Source organism: Carcharhinus amblyrhynchos, chromosome 9 (assembly GCF_965287045.1).
Source record: "Carcharhinus amblyrhynchos chromosome 9, sCarAmb.v2.hapA, whole genome shotgun sequence".
Lineage (NCBI taxonomy): Eukaryota > Metazoa > Chordata > Chondrichthyes > Carcharhiniformes > Carcharhinidae > Carcharhinus > Carcharhinus amblyrhynchos.
The window spans coordinates 95,129,279-95,151,865 of record NC_137332.1 but is presented as its reverse complement, the minus strand read 5'-3'; positions in this window follow the sequence as shown (position 1 = coordinate 95,151,865).

Sequence of the window (22,587 nt, the reverse complement as noted above, 5' to 3'; positions counted from 1 at the left end):
TGAATGAGGTATAGATAATGGCGTCAATTCTCTGTTTTTAAAAAAATGAAACATTGCCACTGGCGGCAAAACCAATGTGTTTCCTACTGGTTGTGGCAGTGCCTGTCAGGGGGAATTCAGCCACCTTTATAATGTAAATATGTACAAGATATAAAACATGCATGCCAGCCTGGCTTTACAATGATTGGGGTGCCATTTTTCAAGGGTGCTTCGATCTCAGTGTTCAGAGACAAGCCCATTTCCTCCCCAACACTATGGACATGGCTAGCCCAAATGCAACCCCCCACCTCCACCTTCCCCCCTCCCCTCCCCACTGACAAAGGCCCCTCCCAGCCCAAGCCCCCCAGCTCCTCAGCAAAGAGGGCATCCTCCCCTCTGCCCACCCTCCTGCAACCAATAAGAGAACAGGTCATCCCCTCATCCTCTCATATAGGTATGAGGGTGACCCCACTGTCACTGTCAATCCTGGCCAAATGCTTTGGACTCTTGAGGGGGGACAAGGAGATAAGTTTTGTGCCAATATGATCCTCTCCCAGTGCTGAACTGTAGAGGGAAATCTATGGGACCTGGAGGCTTGGGTGGGCTCGGGCTGGGAGGGGAAGGGGTTAACCTTGGGACTCTCCCCAGGAATGGGGTCTCATGGCTGGACTGCCCCCCCTAGCATGGGAAAAGTGGAACATGGTGATCTTAAGCAGCTTTCTGTTCCTTGCTTTCATGCTTGTATGTGTACTATGAAACCTTTGAAGTAGCCTGGTCACTTTAATATCCATGTCCCCAGACACCTGGAAGCCTTCAAAATCACAGCAACATTCCATTCTACAGAAGGGATCTCCTTTGCTGTCTCTCAGAAGCTCCAAGTCTGAGCAGATGCCTTTGATGTCCTCTGACCAACAGGAGATGTCATTTTCATTAGGGATATTCACTTGCGCTCTTTCAGAAGCCCTAGGTATGAGCAGACCCATTTGAAATCCTCTGATGGACTAGATGATGTCAGTTTCAGTCGGGGAAATTCCCTTTTGTAGGTTCTGAGCAGCAGATGCAGTCTGGCCGTTTCGAATGATTGACGGTTCAAAGAAGATCAAACACTTCATTGTTGATACAAGCCAGTAAGCCTGAAGCACATTCCCATTTCACCACAGCTGCTCGCTCAGCCCCATTCTTCTAACATTGCATTTTTTCAAGTCTCGGAGCCTTCCCAGAAATCTCAAAACCTTTAAAAAGTTTTCTTTACATTAAATTTCACAATCTTTAACTAGATTTTGATTGACTGCTTATGGCATTTACACAATAGACAGGAGCTTTATTTGTTTTTTGTTTCCCTTCATGCTTGAATGCATTTTAACTACTTCCTTTTGGCAATGTTTATAAACATCCTTGTTCTGACTGATAGGCCCAAGCACCTCTTTTGTCCATGTCTGAACCAAGGCTGTAAATGGGGTCAGAAACCAAGTGGCCCTGGTGAAATCCATAGCGTGCATCAGTGAGATGGTCATTATGTGCCACACGACAGCATTGTCAATGACAGATTCCATCAATTCTGTAATAAGCAAACATAGACTATTGAACAGATTAGATTTGTCCTTCATTTTGTAGACAGGACATAGCTTGGCATTTTCCATATTGTCGAGTAGATGTCAGTATTATAACTATATTGGACAGGTGCAGCAGTTCTGGAGGACAGGTCCTCAGTATTACTGTTGAAATACTGTCAGGGCCCATAGCTTTTGCATTATCCAGTGTCTTCAACTGTTTTTTGTTACCAATGGAGTGAATCTAATTGACATTTGTGATGCTGGGGACCTCAGAGGAAGCAGAGATGAATAATCCATTTGGCATTTCTGGCTGAAGAAAGTTAAGAATGTTTCAGCCCTGTGTTTTGTGCTGTTGTGTTGGGTTGTCCCATCATTGAGGATGATGATATTTGTGGATCCTGTTCCACTGATTTGTTGTTTAATTGTCCACTACCCTTTGAACATGCAGCTTCTTTGTGATCTCAGAAGACAAATCCTACTTTGTTTGTGCACAGTTACCAGTGACCTCTCATGATGCATACATTCTGAGCCATCCAGGTTCTACAGGTTTTTGAAGGACCTTGGAGACTGCAGGCTCCTTGCAGACAAGGGATAGCCCCAGAAGACATTCTCATCCCTCATCAGTTGGCAGTGAAGAAAAATTTTGGGAGGCCAGAATGTGTTCTCCTGCTGATGTTCCCTAATCTGTCTGGTTCTACTTGAAAGCATCTCTGCCAGGTTAGCCCCATTTTGGAGGCAGGTGTCAGGATGAAGTGAGTGCATTCTTGGGTGAGGTTTGATTTGATAAAGGTTTCAGAACAGAATGCTGTGCAGGATCTAATGTGCATATTTAGCGTGGGGCATTTTAGCATAGTTTGGCACATGCAAAGGATCAAATTACAGCAAGGCAGAAGATAGAAAACCAAATTTCCACAAAGATGTTGGCAGCTTCCTCAGCCTAGAATCTGGTAGCTCTCAGATTGTCACAGACATTTCTACCATATCTTACTGCTGCAATGACTGCTGCATGTAGAGCAGCAACATCCTTGAGCTTGTCAGCTCCAATCCCTTCAGTGTCCTCGATAGAGAAGATACCTTACTCCTTCATGCCTCCCTCAGGCAAGACATCAGCAGTCAAAACTGATCTGGGACACCCTGTGAGGAGTATTGAAGAACTGTCTGAGTGCTCCAAACATCTTAACTTCATCTTTAGGGTACTCTTGTCAGAGAGTTTGTGCAGACTTGATGGACCAAATGGATTATATGCCTATTATCTGCTCAGTCAGGAGGCATTGTAGCTCTCCTCACAGCACAGTGTGAACAGTGACCTGGCATCACCAGTTAGAAAATCAGTTCTCCATGGAGAGAATTAATAATTAATAGAGCTTTCCCTTCACTTGGGATGAAAGATAAGATTGGTGAGACTTAATTCCTCACAATCATTCTAAGTTTTCTGATATCAAATGCTTGAGAGGCTTCAGAAACTGCACAACAAACTTCAGAATTTTTGCATGGCATGTGTGAGATTTGCCAGCATTTCCAGAATGTTTTACCCTCTATCCTGTCATTTATCATATTTCCCCTCACGGTCCCCCCGACTTCCTTTCTAACATGGCCGGTACAATCTGATTTCTTTCCTCAGACACTGCCTAGGATAGCTTGGCTTCCTTCCCCAGGCAGCCTCCAAACATGCCCCAAACAGTCTGTCTATCTTCCCACGACAGCCTCCCATCCTTTCCTGCATGTTCTCCCTCCCAGCCCGAGACTTTGTTCCATCTTTCCATCTTGCATCCATTCCATTCTTAACTATTAGCTACTCTATTCTGCATCCACTCCACCCTTCCTTACTGGTCCTGCCCACCTGTCCTGACTCCAATCCAGTCTCTCCCCCACCCTCACTTCCCTTTTGTTCCTTGGTTCCACCTTTCCCAAATTCCTTGCTGGTCCTCCCTCCCTTCTCCTGCCTCTGCTTCATCCTTCACCATTCCCACCACCTACCCCCCCTCCCCCCTCCCCCCCCACTCCCCAGGTTCCCTCACTTGCTTGTTGTTCCTGCCTCCTGTATCCAGCTTGGTACAGCTTTTGCTACCAACACCTGATATGAAGAAAGTCCTAAGAACAAACCTGCTGCGGTTCATCCCAACATCGTGATTTTTAGCCTCATGCCAAATTAAGTTCCCCCGCCCACCACGCTTGCCATTGTTGATGAGACCAGATGATTCCACCCAGCATCTCTAATGGTGTAGTGTGCCCTCAGAACTGATCTTCTAACAAGCCAGTACTTCTCCTCCTGCAGTGCTGCATACCATCAGGCAACTGCCCCTTCAACTATTCAATGCATCTTCATTTCTGCCTGGCTACTGCAGTCATTCCCTCATACTGTCCCTCCAACAGTGTAGCATTCCCTTAGCGGTGCCTCTCTGACAATACAGCGGCAACTCAGCATTGACCCTCCAACTGTGCAGCACCTCTTCCATACTTACTTTTCAACACTGAAGCACTCCATTAGGGCTGCAATGGACTAACAGGGCCTGATCTTACCATCATGTTGTGCCCATTTCCAGGCGTAAAAACTTGGTAAAGTCGGGCGTGAAGCGAGTAGCGCAATGAGCCTGCCTCCGCACTGATTTCCCCTTTACCAAGGCCCAAAAATGGCTGCGATCGGGACAGTGCCCAAAATGGGGTGGGGGTGGGGGTTGAGGGGCGGGGGGGGTGGTGCGGTGGGGTGTGGAGGAGTGGGGGGATGTCCGCTGCCACTCTGCCTGAGATCAGTGGAGAGAAAGGGGGTCTGCTGCCACTCTGCCTGAGATCAGTGGAGGGAAAGGGGGTGTCCGCTGCCATTCTGCATAAGAAGTTTCACAATACCAGATTTAAAGTCCAACAGGTTTGTTTAGCAGCACAAGCTTTCTGAGTCTCGCTCTTTCATTAGGTAAGGAGTTGTGTTCACAAACAGGGCATATAAAGACACAAACTCAATTTACAAGATATTGGTTGGAATGCAAGTCTTTACAGGTAATCAAGTCTTCAAGGTACAGACAATGTGAGTGGAGAGAGGATCAAGCATAGGTTAAAGAGGTGTGTGTATTGTCTCCAGCCAGGACAGTTAGTGAGATTTTGCAAGCCCAGGCAAGTCATGGGGGTTACTGATAGCGTGATATGAAACCAAGAGCCTGGTTGACACCATCCTCATGTGTGCAGAACTTGGCTATCAGTCTCTGCTCAGCGACTCTGCACTGTAATGTGTCATGAAGGCTGCCTTGGAGAACACTTACCGGAAGATCAGAGGCTGAATGCCTGTGACCGCTGAAGTGTTCCCCAATAGGAAGAGAATACTTTTGCATGGTGATTGTCGAGCAGTGTTCATTCTCCCATTGTTGTAGCTTTTGCACGGTCTCCCCATGTACCATGCCTCAGGACATCCTTTCCTGCAGCGTATCAGGTAGACAACGTTAGCCAAGTTGCAGGAGTATGTACCATGTACTTGATGGACGATGTTCTCACATGAGATGATGGCATCCATGTCGATGATCTGGCAAAGGTTTCTGTGGCAGGGTTGTGTGATGTCATGGTCACTGTTCCCCTGAAGGCTGGTGGTTTGCTGCAGACTGTGGTCTGTTTGAGGTTGTGCGGTTGTTTGATGGCAAGAAGCGGGGGTGTGGGGATGGCCTTGGTGAGATGTTTGTCTTCATCAATGACATGTTGAAGGCTCTAGAGAAGATGTCATAGCTTCTTTGGTCCGGTGAAGTACTGGACACCATGTCCCATGTTTGTCTTCTCAAGAGGTTGGTGCGGTGGCGCGTTGGAACTGTCGACCGATGAGTCAAGTGCCCTATCCTGTTCTTATGAGGACATCTTTCAGCGTCTAGAGGTGTCTGTTGCGATCCTCCTCATCTGAGCAGATCCTGTGCGTACGGAGGGCTTGTCCATAAGGGATGGCTTCTTTAATGTGTTTAGGGTGGGTTGGAGAAGTGGAGCATCATGAGGTCATCTGTGGGCTTGCGGTACAGTGAAGTGCTGAGGTGACCGTCCTTGATAGAAATGCTTGTGTCTACGAATGCAACTGATTCCAGAGAGTAGTCCATGGTGTTCTGATGGTGGGATGGAACTTGTTGATGTCAACATATAGTTGTTTCAATGATTGTTCACCATGAGTCCAAAGGAAGAAAATGGCATTGATGTATCTAGTGTATAGCATCAGTTGAAGGTCCTGTGCAGTGAAGAGGTTTTGTTCGAACCTGTGCATGAAGATGTTAGCATATTGAGGTGCGAATTTGGTCTCCATGGCTGTTCCATGGCCAAGTTCCGCACACATGAGGATGGTCTCAACCAGGCTCTTGGTTTCATGTCACGCTATCTGTAACCCGCACGACTTGCCAGGGGTTGCAAAATCTCACTAACTGTCCTGGCTGGAGACAATACACATCTCTTTAACCTGTTCTTAACCCTCTCTCCACTCATATTGTCTGTACCTTTGAGACTTGATTACCTGTAAAGACTCGCATTCTAGCCATTATTTTGTAAATTGAGTTTGTGTCTTTATATGCCGTGTTTGTGAACACATCTCCCACTCACCTGATGAAGGGGCAGCAAGCATTCCCAAAGCTAGTGGCTTTTGCTACTAAATAAACCTGTTGCTTTAACATAGTGTTGTAAGACTTCTTACCAAGTTAAAGCAACAGGTTTTTAAGGCCCCATTGCTCACTTCTCATTGGAATGAGCCTTGCTCATTTACAAAGGAAGATCATAATCCGTGAAGCCTATGGGGAGATCTATCAACAAACTCTGATGAGCTTTGTGGCCATCATAACAGCACCTATACAAGGTATTTCTGGGAGCCACTTCCTTGGCATGGGTTACAGGTAAGAGTGAATCTCCTCCCTTTAGCAAGCCTGGCATTACCATTGATATCTTCTCCTTCTGATTTGATTTGATTTATTATTGTCACATGTATTAGTATACAGTGAAAAGTATTTTCTTGACATTATACAAAGCATACTGTTCATAGAAAAGGAAAGGAGAGAGTGCAGGTAGGGTGCAGAGAAAGATCCACTTAATGTGAGGTAGGTCTATTCAAAAGCCTGACGACAGCAAGGAAGAAGCTGTTCTTGAGTTGGTTGGTATGTGACCTCCAAATTTTGTATCCTTTTCCTGATGGAAGAAGGTGGAAGAGAGAATGTTCAGGGTGCGTGGGGTCCTTGATTATGCTTTTACGAGGCAGAGGGAAATGTAGACAATGTCAATGAGTTGGAGGCTGGTTTGAGTGATGGAATGGGCTTCATTCACAACCTTTTATAATTTCTTGCAGTCTTAGTTAGAGCAGAAGCCACAACAAGCCATGGTACATCCGGAAAGGATTTTTTATGATGCATCTGTAAAAACTGGTGAGAGTCATAGCAGATATGCCAAATTTCCATAGTCTTTTGAGAAAGTAGCTGCATTTGTGGGCTTTCTTAACTATAGTGTCAGCATGGAGGGACTGGACAGTTGTTGGTGATCTGGACACCTAGAAACTTGAAGCGTTCAACCATTTCTACTTCGTCCCCATTGATGTACACAGAGGCATGCCCTCCACTATGCTTTGTGAAGTCGATGACAATCTTCTTTGGTTTGTTGATATTGAGGGAGAGATTATTGCCACTGCAGTAGCTCACTAGATTCTCTATCTCTTTCCTATACTATGTCTCATCACTGTTTGAGATCGGACCCACTACAGTGGTGTCATCAGCAAACTTGAAAATTGAGTTGGAGGAGAATTTGGTAACACAGTCATTGGTACATAAGAAGTATAGTAAGGGGCTGAGGACACTCCCTTGTGGATCACCATTGTTGATAATTATTGTGGAGGAGGTGTTGTTGCACACCTGTGGGTCTGCAGTCTGTGGGTTAGGAAGTCAAGGATCCAGTCACAGAGGGAGGAGCTGAGCCCCAGGCAACAGAGTTTGGAGATGAAGTTGAAGGAAGGGACTCCAGGATGGTAGTCTGCCTCCCTGGAGCAGGGGTACAGGATGTTTCAGAAAGGGTAGAGGGAATTTTGAAGGGTGGAGGGACTGAGTCTGATGTGATAGTGCACGTAGGAGAGAAGGATGTAGGAACAAAGTGCAGGGGGGACATACGTAGGCAGTTCAGGGAGTTGGGGGCTAGGCTGAAATGTAGGGCCTCCAGGGTGGTGTTCTCTGGGCTGCTGCCGGTGCCTGGGGCTAGCAGGGCTAGAAATAATGAGATACTCCAACTAAATGCGTGGTTGAAGGATTGGTGTAGGGCAGAGGGTTTTAGATTCGTAGACCACTGGGAAGTCTTTATGAAAGAGGGGCAAATATACAAGAGGGATGGGGTACAGTTAACTGGGAAGGGCATGCATATCTTAGCTGGAAGGTTAGCTGGAGTGTTTCGGCAGGATTTAAACTAATATGGAGGGAGGGTGGGGAGGTGGACGGAACTGGGATTGGGGATAGGGTAAGCCCGGAGGGTAGGAAGAAGGATCGGATTGTTTCTGAGGGTCTTCGGTGCATGTGTTTCAATGCTAGGAGTGTGACTGGCAAAACAGATGAACTGAAGGCATTAATGTTCGAAAGGAAGTTGGAAGTGGTGGCGGTGACAGAGACTTGGTTAAAGGAAGGGCAGGACTGGCAGTTGAATGTTCCTGGGTATAAGTGCTTCAGGCGTGATAGGGGTGGGTCGCTGAGAGGTGGGGGAGTGGCGTTGTTAGTTAAGGATTGCATCATAGCAGTGCAGAGGGAGGGAGGTATAGAGGATATAGGAATTGAGTCGCTATGGGTGGAGTTGAGGAATAGGAAGGGAGATGTTACTATGTTGGGTGTGTACTACAGACCGCCCAACAGCCCGAGGGCTGTGGAAGAAGGGATAAGCAGGGACATTCTAGATAAGTGCAGGAAGAATAGGGTGGTGGTAGTGGGAGATTTTAATCTCCCCGGGGTAGACTGGAAGGTGCCGAGATCAGAGGGTGCTGACGGGGAGGAAGTTGTACAGTGTGTAATGGAAGGATCCCTGGAGCAGTATGTGGATAGCCCGACCAGAGAGGGGGCTATACTGGACTTGGTTCTGGGGAATGAGCCTGGGCAGGTGGTTGACGTTGAAGTAGGAGAGCATGTGGCTAACAGTGACCACAACTCTGTCTGGTTTAAGATATTAATGGATAAAGATGAAGCCTGTCCTAAGGGGAGGGTGTTAAACTGGGGGAGGGCTAGATACAACCTGATTAGGCAGGATCTTAAAGATACGGACTGGGGTAAGCTGTTTGATGGCAGGTCGACGCTGGGTATGTGGGAGTCTCTCAAGGGAAAACTAAAATCTTTGCAGGAAAGACATGTGCCGGTCAAGAGGAAGGATGGGAAGGGTAGGATTAGAGAGCCGTGGGTAACTAGGGATATTGAGGACCTGGTCAGGAGGAAGAGGGAGGCGTACATTAGATCTAGGCATTTGAGGACAGAGATAGCGTTAGAAGAATACAGAGAATGTAGGAGAGAACTTAAAAGGGGCATCAGAAAGGCAAAAAGGGGCCACGAAATGGCTTTGGCGGGTAGGATTAAGGAAAATCCTAAGGCATTTTACTCCTATGTTAGAAACAAAAGGATGGTTAGAGGGAAGATTGGTCCTCTCAGGGACAGAGGAGGGGAACTATGCTTGGAGCCTGGGGGAATGGGGGAGATCTTGAATGAATACTTTGCATCGGTATTCACGCAGGAGAGGGGCCTGATGTCTGGTGCTGTGCTTGAGGAGTTTGAGGATCCGTTGAGGGAAATAGTCATCACGAGGGAAGAGGTGTTGGGACTTTTAGACAGTATAAAGATGGATAAATCTCCGGGGCCTGATGGCATCTATCCCAGGCTGCTAAGGGAGGTGAGGGATGAAATTGCTAGGCCTCTGACGCAAATCTTTGTCTCTTCTTTGGACACAGGTGAGGTCCCAGAGGATTGGCGGATTGCAAATGTAGTACCGTTGTTTAAAAAGGGTCAGAGGGATAACCCAGGGAATTATAGGCCGGTGAGCTTGACTTCAGTTATAGGCAAGCTAATGGAGAGGATCCTCAAGGATAGGATGTATGAACATCTGGAGCGCTGCAATCTGATCAGGGATACGCAGCATGGCTTCGTTACAGGGAGGTCGTGCCTTACGAATCTAGTGGAATTTTTTGAGGAGGTGACAAAAACGGTTGACGAAGGACAAGCCGTTGATGTCGTCTATATGGATTTCAGTAAGGCGTTTGACAAGGTCCCTCATGGTAGGCTGATAGAAAAGGTGAAGGCTCATGGGATACAAGGCCAGGTATGTAGATGGGTGGAGAACTGGCTTGGGAGGAGGAGACAGCGGGTAGTAGTGGAAGGCTCCTTTTCCAATTGGAGGTCTGTCACCAGTGGTGTGCCGCAGGGCTCGGTACTAGGACCTCTTCTATTTGTAGTATATATTAATGACTTGGAAGAGGGGGTAGGTGGTGTGATCAGCAAATTTGCTGATGACACTAAGATGGTTGGATTGGCGGGTACTGAGGAGCAGTGCCTGGCAATGCAACAGGACATAGACAGGCTGGTAGATTGGGCAGATAGATGGCAAATGGAATTTAATCCGGAGAAATGCGAGGTGATGCACTTTGGCCGGAATAATGTGGAAGGGAGTTATACGATAAAAGGTAGAACTATCCGGAGTATAGATACGCAGAGAGACCTGGGGGTGCAAGTGCACAAGTCCCTGAAGGTGTCGGTGCAGGTGCAGAATGTGATGAGGAAAGCGTATGGTATGTTAGCCTTCATAGGAAGGGGTATAGAATATAAGAGTAGGAGTCTGATGTTGCAGTTGTATAGAACGTTGGTTAGGCCTCACTTGGAGTACTGTGTCCAGTTCTGGTCGCCGTACTACCGGAAGGATGTAGAGATCCTGAAGAGAGTGCAGAGGAGATTTACCAGGATGCTGCCTGATATGGAAGGGCTGTCTTACGAGGAAAGATTGAACGAACTTGGGCTGTTTTCCCTTGAGAGACGTCGGCTGAGGGGGGATCTAATAGAGGTTTATAAGATTATGAAGGGGATAGATAGAGTAAATGGTGGTAAGCTTTTTCCGCTATTAGAAATGGATAGAACGAGGGGTCACGGGCATAGGGTGAGGGGGGCTAGGTATAAGACAAATATTAGAGGGCAGTTTTTCACGCAAAGGGTAGTGGGGGTGTGGAATGCACTGCCAAGTAAGGTGGTGGAAGCAGGCACGCTAGGGTTGTTTAAGAGTCACTTAGACAGCCACATGAGCGGTCTACATATAGGGGGATATAGCAGGCCTTACTAAGCATTGTAGGCTTGGGATTCCGTTTTTGCCTCAGGGATGTTACAGTCTTTGCCTGTTTAATAATGAATTTTTTGTCTCCACAGGCATTTAAGTCCACCTTGTTGACCAGCAAGGGGCATGCATGCGGCAGGTTGTAGTGGGCTGCTCTTGGATGTTGCTTCGGGAGTTGCTTATTGCTTCATGTCGTTAGTGTGCTTAAACTGGACCATCTCGAGGGCAACATGACAGCTCAGAGACTATCTCTGTTGCTGTGCGGACACATGGATTTGGGCCTGTGTCTGTGGGAGTTTGCGCGTTCTCCCCGTGGTTGCGTGGGTTTCCTCCGGGTGCTCCGGTTTCCTCCCACATCCCAAAGATGCGCTTTTAGGCTGATTGATTGGGTAACAAATTGTCCCTATATTGGACCTCCCTGATTAGGCGTAGACTAAAATCATGAATAGGTCACTGAGACAATGGGACGGCGGCGCGGGCTCGTTGGGCCGAAGGGCCTGTTTCCCGTGCTGTGTTCTTCTTTGTTCTTTGTTCTTTGTTCTTTGAATAATGGTGTTGAAGGCTGAGCTGTAGTCAATAAATAGAAATTTGACGTGTGCTTGTTATCCAGGTATTGATTTGATTTGATTATTATTGTCACATGTATTATCATACAGTGAAAAGTATTCTTCTTGTGCGCTATATGGACAAAAGATACCGTTCATAGAGAAAGAAAGAACAGAATCAGAACGTAGTGTTATAGTCATAGCTAGCGTGTAGAGAAAGATCAGCTTAATGCAAAGCAAGTCCATTCAAAAATCTGACAGCAGCAGAGAAGAAGCTGTTCTTGAGTTGATTGGTACATGACCTCAGACTTTTGTATCTTTTTCCCGAAGGAAGAAAGTAGAAGAGAGAATGTCCATAGTGCATGGGGTCCTTAATTATGCTGGCTGCTTTGCCAAGGCAGTGGGAAGTGTAGACAGAGTCAGCGGACGGGAGGCTGGTTTGCGTGATGGATTGGGCTGCACTCACCACCTTTTGAGTTCTGTGGGAATAATGGTGTTGAAGGCTGAGCTGGAGTCTGACATGGGTATTCATGGGGAGAAATGGGGAGGTGGAGGTGTTCCAGGGTTGAAGATAGAGCCAAGGAGATGGAGCCTGTTGCTGCTGCAGCGACAGGTGAACTTTAGTGGATCCAAGCAGTCTGGGAGGCTGGAATTGACTTGTACCATGACTAACCTTTCAAAGCACTTCATAATGATCGATGTCAAAGCCATCAGGCGTGTAGTCATTAAGGCATGCTGCCTTAATGACTACACGCCTTTCTTTGGTACAGGGATGGTGGAAGCAGATTTCTTGAAGCAAATAGGGACCTCAGATCAGCGTAACAATAGGTTAAATCTATCTGCGAGTACCCCTGTCAGCTGGTTCACGCAGGGTTGTTGAGTGCTCATCCGGGCCTCTGACCTGCTTACATGCTGTTATACAGACATCCATCTTCATGGTGGTCTTCTCTCTGCAACATACATGAGAAAGCATGAGTCAGCATGAGCCTCTAAAGGTCCTATTTCTCCCAATGGCAACTAATGACTCACTGGGTTAAAGAGCTGAGTACTACTGTCGGCAAATATTCACCCTTGAAATCCAGTGCAGGCACATTTTAAGTTTACCCTTCCATTTAGTTGAGAGTAAACTCTTTGGGTAACATGTTTGGTTCGGAACCGAGATTATCAGTGGAGGACGGTTTGCAGGTGGGGAGGAGCTGAGCCTTCTTGTGTGAACTTGCCAGCAGAATGATGTGAGGCTTGTCACAAGTTTCTCCTGACTTTCTTCTTGCTCTGGGGAATTTGGAAGCTGTGACCAAAATAATCCATTATTGCTCTAATATTAATGATGCACATTAACAATGAGGTTCCTTCAGTTGTAATCTTCCTGATTTCCTACATTCTGAATAAAGAGCTCATAATCTGACTCAGTTGCAAATCTTTTCTCATCCAAGAATATACATATCTGTTTGTTGGCCCTTTATTCGGCTCTGCAGAAATTGCACCAATCATTCAAGAGGCCCCCAGAGAACTCACCAGCTGAGTTTGCCCTCATTTACATTGCTTGTTGTTCAATTGCTTCATCTTATAAGAAGGTGGTGTTGAGACCTCAGTGCCAGACCTACTTGGCCCCTCCCTTGAGAGTGCAGATATCCCTCCCGAGGACTCTATGGAGCACGATGTTGAGGTTTCCCTCAATTCTTTCATTCTAATCTTCGACCCATTGTGATTTTGAATGTGCTTGTGGAGCTTGCTCCCATCGATCTTGAGGCCTCTGGCACGGCGTGATTTAGAAACCCTCACACCACCACTCGCATGGTAGAAGGACATCACTGTCCTCTCCCCCACAAATTCCCACTTCCATCATGAGACCTCTTATTGCCCATATACTACCTTTTCCCTACTTATGGGTTGTAGATTCCTCCCTGGACTGAGTTTGGTAACCGTGGCCCATGAAAATGACCATACACCCTTCCCCCCGCCACAAGCAGTTCCTGGATACATGACGCCACAACCCCCACCCCAAACCTCCAACTGATGAAGTGGCATCATGTCCATGCCTGTCTGAGACTGGGCTGCCATTACCCTCACCCTTCCTGCCCTGGGACAAGAAGAGTCTTGGCAAGATGAACAGTGTAAAGTCAAGCCCTTCCTGAATTTGCCACCTTCCCATTCAGGTCCCAGTCACAGATGTAATTAAATCTCCCCATTCAGGTGTAGAAGACATCCACACCCTCAGCAGCCCAGTCATGTATGCAAGCCCTCCTTCCTCACCCCCCCCCCCCCCCCCCCCCAACAACTCTAGTACAGGCCTTAGCCCTTTGGCATGCCTTTGGCTACTTACCCCACTCTTCAGTCAGGGGCCTTGCTGCTCAGCTGACTCAAGATGAACCCCATCTTATCGCTGGTCTATTAGGTACAGCTTTGGAGGTAGCCCTTGCTGAAAGCGACGTGCTGTTGAACATGAGTTGCCATGAGCATTGCATGATGCAAGATAGGTACATGAACGTCAAAGGGTCGAGCAAAGTGTACGTCACCAAGGGCACATCGCTTATATAGCGCTGTGAAACTCAGCACAATTGCATGCTAACGAGCCCTGCTGATCCAGTGTTGGAAGGATGATTCTGGCGTGCACCCCTTTTAATGATGCATGATGTTAAAATGTATGTAAAAGACATGCCTGACATTGGGCAGCGGGAAAAGCGTTTGAAGGCTTGACAGCAGTATTGCAAACTGGTTTTACAACTTTGTAAAACCGAGTTTCGCACTCTGGCAATATTTTATGTTAATACCTGCCATGACAGGCATCACAGGAAAGTAGCAGAAAGTCCCAGCTTTATTTATTTTACCTCAGTTCTATCTACATCTGGACTTCTGAGATTCACCCACAGCAGCCTGATGATTCTTGCCCTACTGCATTTCTGCTGAAATTTATCATTTACCATTTGGTTCCTTGTAAATCTGAGGTCCAATAAAACAGTCACTGAAGCCCAAACCACAGATTCCCATCCTCACTTTCAGCTGCTTTTAACCAGGTATATCTCAAGCAGGGTTAAAAACATAGTTCAGTACAAGATTCACTGGAGTTGTTCAATCATGGTGATAACATGTATTTAAAATGAATTTACAATTAAAGCTCCCTTTTCTCATCCATTGAAACGGATAAAACTAAAAATCCACAACAAATATTCCATATGAATTCTGGAAAGGACATCAAATGGTAAGATTCCAAGTTTTACAAAATATTGTTCAAATCATTGACTTCTCAATGTCCAAAAGTACATTTTCTCAAGTATTTTGTGTATTTTATATATTTAATACTTTCATTAGTTTTAGAACAATCGTTTTTGGAGACTGACCCCACTCCCTATCACCAGGAACACATGGGCAATAATATGGAATGTGAGACGACCAAATTCCATGCAGCTTAACACGGAAACTTTTCGGAGGGGGGGTGGTCACAAACCAGAGAAAGTGCATATGACCAAGCAAAACATTAGCCTTTTGGAAGAAAAAGAAATGACATGTTTCAAAAACTTGGTAGCATCTGTGGAGAAGCATAGTTAATGTTTCAGGTTACGATCTTCCATCGGAACTGGGAAAAGTTAGAAATGTTATAACTTCTATGCAGATGAAACGTTGGAGTGAGGGGTTGCTCTGTGATAGGGTGGCAGATGAGAGACAATGACAACTGAATGACGGAAGAGTTAATAGGACACTGCCAAATGGAGCAGTAATGGGACAAATAAAGAAACAAAATATGGATTTAGAGGAGGTGTGAATGGCAGAATCATGAACAGCTGCAGACTGGAAGCAAAACCAAGAAAAACAAGATGAAGGATGACACATGCAAAGAAAAGGTAACAAAATAAGGAAGCACAGATTACAGTCTGAAGTTGATGACTCGACGATGGATGCCTTTGACCTAACCAGGTAAATCATATTATTAATTTAAAGGCAAAATACTGCTGATGCTGGAATGTGAAACAATACCAGAAAATACTGGAGAAACTCAGCAGGTCAGACAGCATTTGTGGAGAGAGAATAGAGCCAAAGTTTCAAGTCAGGCTGACCCTTCATCAGACCTTTGTCTCCATGTTTACTTCTTTGGGCAAGAGCCCTTCTCCCATTCAGCAGATCCTTTCACCCACTTCCAGCATTCTCCCTCCACCTGAACACCTCCCTCTAACCTCATACCTGCTCTTGATCTTTTCATTAAGAACTGTCGGCTGTCTCAATTTCACCGCTCCTCTCAACCACTTTAACTTGTCTCCCTCTGAACTTGCTGCACATCAATCTCTCAGATCCAACCCTGACTCTGTCAACAAATCCGCCATCAATGCTTTTGATGTCTGGCATATAGCTCTCTACCTCACAGAGGCTGAGTGCCAACTCTCGGACACTTTCACCTACCTCCCCCTGGAGCATGACCCCACCACCGAATATCAAGCCATTGTTTCCAGGACTGTCAATGACCCCATCTCCTCCAGGGATCTTCCCTCCATAGCTTCCAACCTCATAATCTCACAACCCCAGACAGCCCGCTTCTACCTCCTCCTCAAAATCTACAAACAGAAGTCGCCTAGTAGGCCCATCATGTCAGCCTGTTCCTACCCCACTGAACTAACTTCTTCCGATCTTGAATACATTGTCTCTCCTCTCCCCTCCACCATTGCCTCTACTTTCTCAGGACACTAAGGAAATTTGGCATGTCTGCTACAACTCTCACCAACTTCTACAGATGCACCATAGAAAGCATTCTTTCTGGCTGTATTACAGCTTGGTGTGGCTCCTGCTCTATCCAAGACCTCAATAAACTACAAAGGTTCATGGACGAGGCCCAGTCCATCATTCATTGATTGATACTGTCCATACTTCCCAATGCCTTGGAAAAGCAGCTAGCATAATCTACAACCCCATGCACCCTGGACGCTCTTTTTTCCATCTTCTTCCATTGGGAAAAAGATACAAAAGTCTGAGGTCACATACTAACCGACTCAAAAGCAACTGCTTCTTTGCTGCCATCAGACTTTTGAATGGACATACCTTGCATTAAGTTGATTTTTCTTTACGCCCTAACTATGATGTAACACTACATTCTACACTTTCTCCCTTCCTTCACTATATATGGACAATAGTTAAAATTGGCAGAGATAAAGGGAAAAGTACAGTTTGAATATAGTGATGAGGATGGTGAAGAAAAGCAAGAGCGTTATAGTCAAAGGCTTGGTGGGATCTATTTGAATATGTCTAAGCATTGTAAGGGTTTGTTGAGAAGGATGTAGAAGCCTTTTCATTTCATTTGTGAAAGTGGCTAAACAAATTAAATGGTCACAGGCCATGTGAGTATTACTGATTCAAATAAAGTTGGTAGGTAGAGCTAGTGGGGTGTTTGCTTCACTATCAGAGGAGGTATCTGGGGAATAGGATGAAGTGAAAAAATCAATGTTAGGTGCCTATGAACTAGTGCCAGAAGCCCACAAAGGTTTAGAAATCTAAAGAAAGAACCCGGTCAAACATACATCGAATTTGAAAGGATTAAACAGAGTAATTTTGAAAAGTAGATAAGGGCTTTGAAATAGACCAGATGTATGAAGCTCTTTGAGAAGTTATTATTCTGCAGGGGTTTAAAGATTCACTTCCTGAGGTAGTGAGAACTCATGTGGAAGAGCAGAGGGTTAAAATTGCAAAGTTAGCTGCAGAAATGGTAGATGATTGTGAAATAGTTCATAAATCAAAGTTTTGTTTTCAGACATCTGTTTCAGCCGGTGAGGAATAGAAACTGGAGAAAAGAGACATCCTCAGGTGGTAAAAGGAAAGGAGATCTTGTGGGAGATAATAAAGATAGTGTATCTCAGGTTGAAAAGAAAATACAGGAGGATGGAAAAGAAATGAAAAGCCCCAGATGTTTTAACTATAATGCAAAGTCACAGTGTTGAAGGTTTAAGAAAGGTACTGACAAGATTGATGTAGTAAATCAGGTTTGTTAGAGTGGTAAAGGGAAGCCCAGTTGAAGCAAAAAAGCTGCAAAAGAATGTACAGCCTGGTCAGGAGTTGATTGATAAAAAGTGCCAGATCTCATTAAAAAATTTACTTGTGTGGCTAAAGTTTACTAATGTGTACTCTGGCGAAGTTGGGTAGAGTAATTGTAGATTAGGGAGATAGAAAGTTAGAATTTGGTGTTTGTAAAATTATAAAAATTGTAAAATGCTGGGGGGAAAGCATTGCATGGTCCTCTTAAAAGGTGGTTTTTCTGTGCTTAGAATTTTTTTTAAAAAATGCAAGCACATAGAGAGCCTAAACTAAAACATTTGTATCAAAAGACCAAGCAGCAGTTTTGCCAAGACAATAGACTTTTTAGTTTATCCAATCAATTTGAATCAGATACCAAAAACCTATTAAATTTAAACTTTTTAAATTTAAATCTGATGGTTTGACAACAATACTATTGTGGGAAGCATTGATATGCCATCAGGGGTATAAAAGAAGTAGGCAGTGAAACAAAGGGAAGAGAGTAACTGCCAGAACTATCAGCTCAGCTCTGGATAGAGAGAGAGAGAATCACTGGCTCTCATTGCTTCATCTATGTCTTAGAAAAAGCATCATCGAGATAGCAAAGTACCAAAGAAGAAAAGGTTCCAGACAGAAGAATCAACAGAGAACATCCAGAATATTCTGGAAGACACAAAATCTGTTGTAATTTTGAGAGTGACTAATTCTATTGTTTTAATACTATATTTTGTTAATGAGGGGGAATTGTATTTAGCTGAACAGCATTCCATTAGAATCTTGTTTTATTCAGGAACAGTTAATAGTTCAAAGGGATTTATTCGATTTGTTAATCGTTCAGTTCTATGAGGATATGTCTAGGGCGCTGGATAGAGGAGAGCCCGTGGATGTGGTCTTTCTTGATTTTCAGAAGGCGTTTGACAAGGTACCTCACAAGAGGTTATTGCAGAAGGTCAGGGGACATGGAGTTGGGGGTAGGGTGTTAGCGTGGATAGAGGATTGGTTGTCAAATAGGAGGCAGAGAGTGGGGGTCAATGGGTGCTATTCGGATTGGTGGATGGTGACTAGTGGAGTGCCCCAGGGGTCGGTGCTGGGGCCTCAGCTATTTACCATGTATATAGATGATCTGGAGGAGGGAACCGAGCGTAGGGTGTCGAAATTTGCTGATGACACCAAGATTGGTGGAACGGCAAATTGTGCGGAGGGTGTGGAGAGTCTACAGAAGGATCTAGATAGGCTGGGCGAATGGGGCAGGAACTGGCAAATGGAATTTAATGTTGGCAAATGCGAGGTGGTCCACTTTGGTAAGAATAATGGTAGGAAGGATTATTACTTACGTGGCGAAAAACTGCAGCAGGCGACGGTGCAGAGGGACCTCGGGGTCCTTGTGCATGAGTCGCAAAAACCCAGCTTGCAGGTGCAGCAGGTGGTCAGGAAGGCGAATGGGATGCTGGCCTTCATAGCGAGGGGGATTGAATATAAAAGTAGGGAGGTCTTGCTGCGGCTGTATAGGGCATTGGTGAGGCCGCAGCTGGAGTACTGTGTGCAGTTTTGGGCGCCGTACTTACGCAAGGATATTTTGGCCTTGGAGGGAGTGCAGAGGAGGTTTACTAGGCTGATGCCGGAGTTGAGGGGGTTGAGCTATGAGGAGAGGCTGAATAAATTAGGCTTGTACACGTTAGAGTTTAGAAGAATGAGGGGAGATCTCATTGAGACGTATAAGATGATGAATGGGATGGATAGGATAGAGGTGGAGAGACTATTCCCGCTCAGAAAGGATAGTAGGACTAGGGGGCACAGCCTCAAGATAAAGGGGGGGCGGTTTAGAATGGAGTTGAGGAGGAACTTCTTCACTCAAAGGGTGGTGAATCTCTGGAATTCTCTGCCCGTTGAAGTGGTCGAGGCTACCTCGCTAAATATTTTTAAGACGCGGGTTGATGGGTTTTTGATAAGCGAGGGGATTAAGGGTTATGGGGAGAGGGCGGGAATGTGGAACTGAGCCACGACAGATCAGCCATGATCTTATTGAATGGCGGGGCAGGCTCGAAGGGCTAGATGGCCTACTCCTGCTCCTATTTCTTATGTTCTTAAATAAACATGTTACGTGTTGATTTTAGAGTGAATGTCAAGGATTTATTTTGTATTTAACCTCTCGAAGTTGCTGAAGAGCAGGTCACACCACTTCACACGCACTTTTACAAATTATAAGGTAAGATACTCCTCTTTGGGTGTTTCAGTGTTGGTTCTCAGAGGGGGGAATCAACCTCTGCTTTAAAACAGTACCAAGAGGAATAGGTAAATAAGTTAAAAATTTAAGAGATACCAGAGCAAGTCAATCTTTAGTAGTAAGAGATGACGAGTTATGTAGTTGGAAGGAGTATTGCCAGAAAAGATAGTATTATGTGGAATTCAGGTTGAGAAGAGTAGTGTTCCATTATATAAAGATGAGGTTGGAGAGTCCAGTGAAGAGTGGTGAAGTGGTAGTAGGAATAATAAGAAATTGTCTTGTCCAGGAATTCAGCTTATCTTGGGTAATGATATAGCTGGATCACAGGTGGGAATGATGCCCACTTTGGTTGAGAAGCCAGCAGAACATCAAACATCTGAATAGTTGAAAGACGCACATCCTAGGATTTTTCCTGATTATGTAGTAACAAATCAGTCACAGCACAAGAGGAGAAATTAAAGAGTGCAGATAAAAAAGTTGAAGTTCAATTATCAGAAACGATTATTGATTGGGTGATTGGAAAACAATAACAACAGGTGGAGGATGAGGTAGATATTTTTAATTTGGGAAAGTTCGCAGAGTTGTAATATAATGATATAGAAATAAAACAGTTGTATCAGAAAACATACACGGAAGAGGAATCCAGATGTATACCAGAATGTTATTACCTTAAAATTGACTTCTTAATGAGGAAGTTGAGACCTTTACATATTCAGGTGGATGAAAAGTGGACAGAAGTTAATCTGTGACGACAGGCTGGGGTGTGGGTGTTGTTGACTAGGCCTGCATTTATTACCATCCCTAATTGCCTTTGAAAAGGGATGGCAAGCTACTTTTGAGAAGGGGTGGTGAACTGCCTTCTTGAACTATTGCAGTCTTCGTAGTGTAGGTAATCCCCACAGTGTTGATAGGGAGGGAGTTCCAGAATTTTGACCCAGCTGAAGTGAAGCATTGGCGATATATTTCCAAATCAGGTTGGTGAGTGACTTGGAGAGGACTTCCAAGTGATGGTGGTCCCAGGTATCTACTGCCTTTGTCCTTCTGGGTGACAGCGGTCATGGATTTTAAAGGTGCTGCCCTCTTAGTGAGTTGCTGTAGTGCATTTTGTGGATCAGTGCCAGGCAACCTAGAATAGTGAGTGGGCTGCATGAATGACCCTCTTTCATCTCAGTGGGCTGCAAGATTAATTTATGAACATTTATGTGCATTTATGAACCCATGAATAAGATTCAATACATGCCAAATATTTCATAATGAGTTACAGAAAATGTTTAATCATTCCTATAGCAATAGAACTGTCATCAACTTCAAATAGTAAAAGTAAAATAAATATTTATGCTTAGTGAATCTAAAGTAATATAAAAAGGGCAATCTCCCACGTCCATCAGCATCATAACTAAGACAGTGTTCTGGGATAGGATAATTCTGCTAACTGCGCTTGAATATCTAGAACTTGCAAGGAATGCTGATTGAGCTATAGCAGTGCTTTCATTTCATGCAGTGGGAGCACATGACTCTCAGTTATTGTGTGCAATTAGCACGTGTTTTTCAGAAGGAACTCTTCAAAATGCAGCTAATGAAAATACAACAACTCACTCTAACTTATGAATCAAAGAAAGGGTTCAATAAAGAAACATCACTACTCCAGACTTGGGGCCTCGCCCTGGGCCACTCCAAGCTCCCCTCAATTCTATATTGTTCCTTATTTATAGTGAATTAACTGGTCAGCTGACTATTACATCACTCTGTAATTGTTTCCATGGTTTACTGGGTCAGATAGCGAACGTGGTACTGTTGTTTAAAAAGGGTAGGAGGGATAGCCCAGGTAACTATAGGCCGGTGAGCTTAACGTCAGTGGTAGATAAGTTGATGGAGAGGATTCTTAGGGATAGGATGTATGCGCACTTGGAGCGTTGCGATCTGATTAAGGATATGCAGCATGGCTTTGTCAAGGGGAAGTCTTGCCTTACAAATCTGGTAAAATTCTTTGAGGAGGTGACAAAAACGGTTGACAAAGGTCGAGCTGTTGATGTTGTCTATATGGATTTCAGTAAGGCGTTTGACAAAGTCATTCATGGTAGGTTGGTACAGAAGATTAAAGCTAATGGGATATGTGGTCAGGTATCTAGATGGGTAGAGAACTGGCTTGCAAAGAGGAGTCAGAGAGTAGTAGTGGAGGGGTCTTTTTCTGTTTTTCACACAGAGGGTAGTGGGGGTATGGAATGCTCTGCCAAGTAAGGTGGTGGAGGCAAACACGCTAGAGTCCTTTAAGAGTAACTTAGACAGGCACATGATTGAGTTGGAGATGGGTGGATATAGGATCCTTTTAAATAAGGGTCATTAGCATTGGGGTGTCCCTGGTAATGTAAATGGGTATAGTATGATGATAATGTTTTTTCTCTTTTCATTCACATGTTTTGAGTCGGTCCACCTCGTGTCCAACGAGGGGCATACACACGATGGGTCGTACTGGGGCTGCTCTTGGTTGTTCGAGATTGGCCTAGTGCTTCATGTCGTTAGTGTGTGCCTAAACTGGACCAGATGCTGGGCAAGACGACAGCTCAGTGACTATCGCTGATTGCTGTGCAGACACATGGATTTGGGCCGGTGTCTGTGGGAGTTTGCGCATTCTCCCCGTGCTTGCCTGGGTTTTCTCCGGGTGCTCCAGTTTCTTCCCACCCCCAAAGATGTGCTGTTAGGCTGATTGGCAGGAATAAATTGTCCCTAAATCAGTTTCCCTCAATCTGGATGGCCATAAAACATTAGACAGGGGTCGTGGGTAGAGAGGTGGACTGGTGGTGCTGAGATGGCGGCGCAGGCTCATTGGGCCAAAGGGCCTGTTTCCCGGGCTGATTTTGTTCTTTGTACATATCGTTCCCATTGGTCACATTACACCCAATCAAAGTTGTTACCGATTACATTCTAATAGCATGCACCTCACTTCATTATCGTACAAATGTAATAATTCTGGTAAAAACTAATATGCAGACAGTAACCAGCAGAATCTAGCCACCCTGCATATAGGCAATGGTCA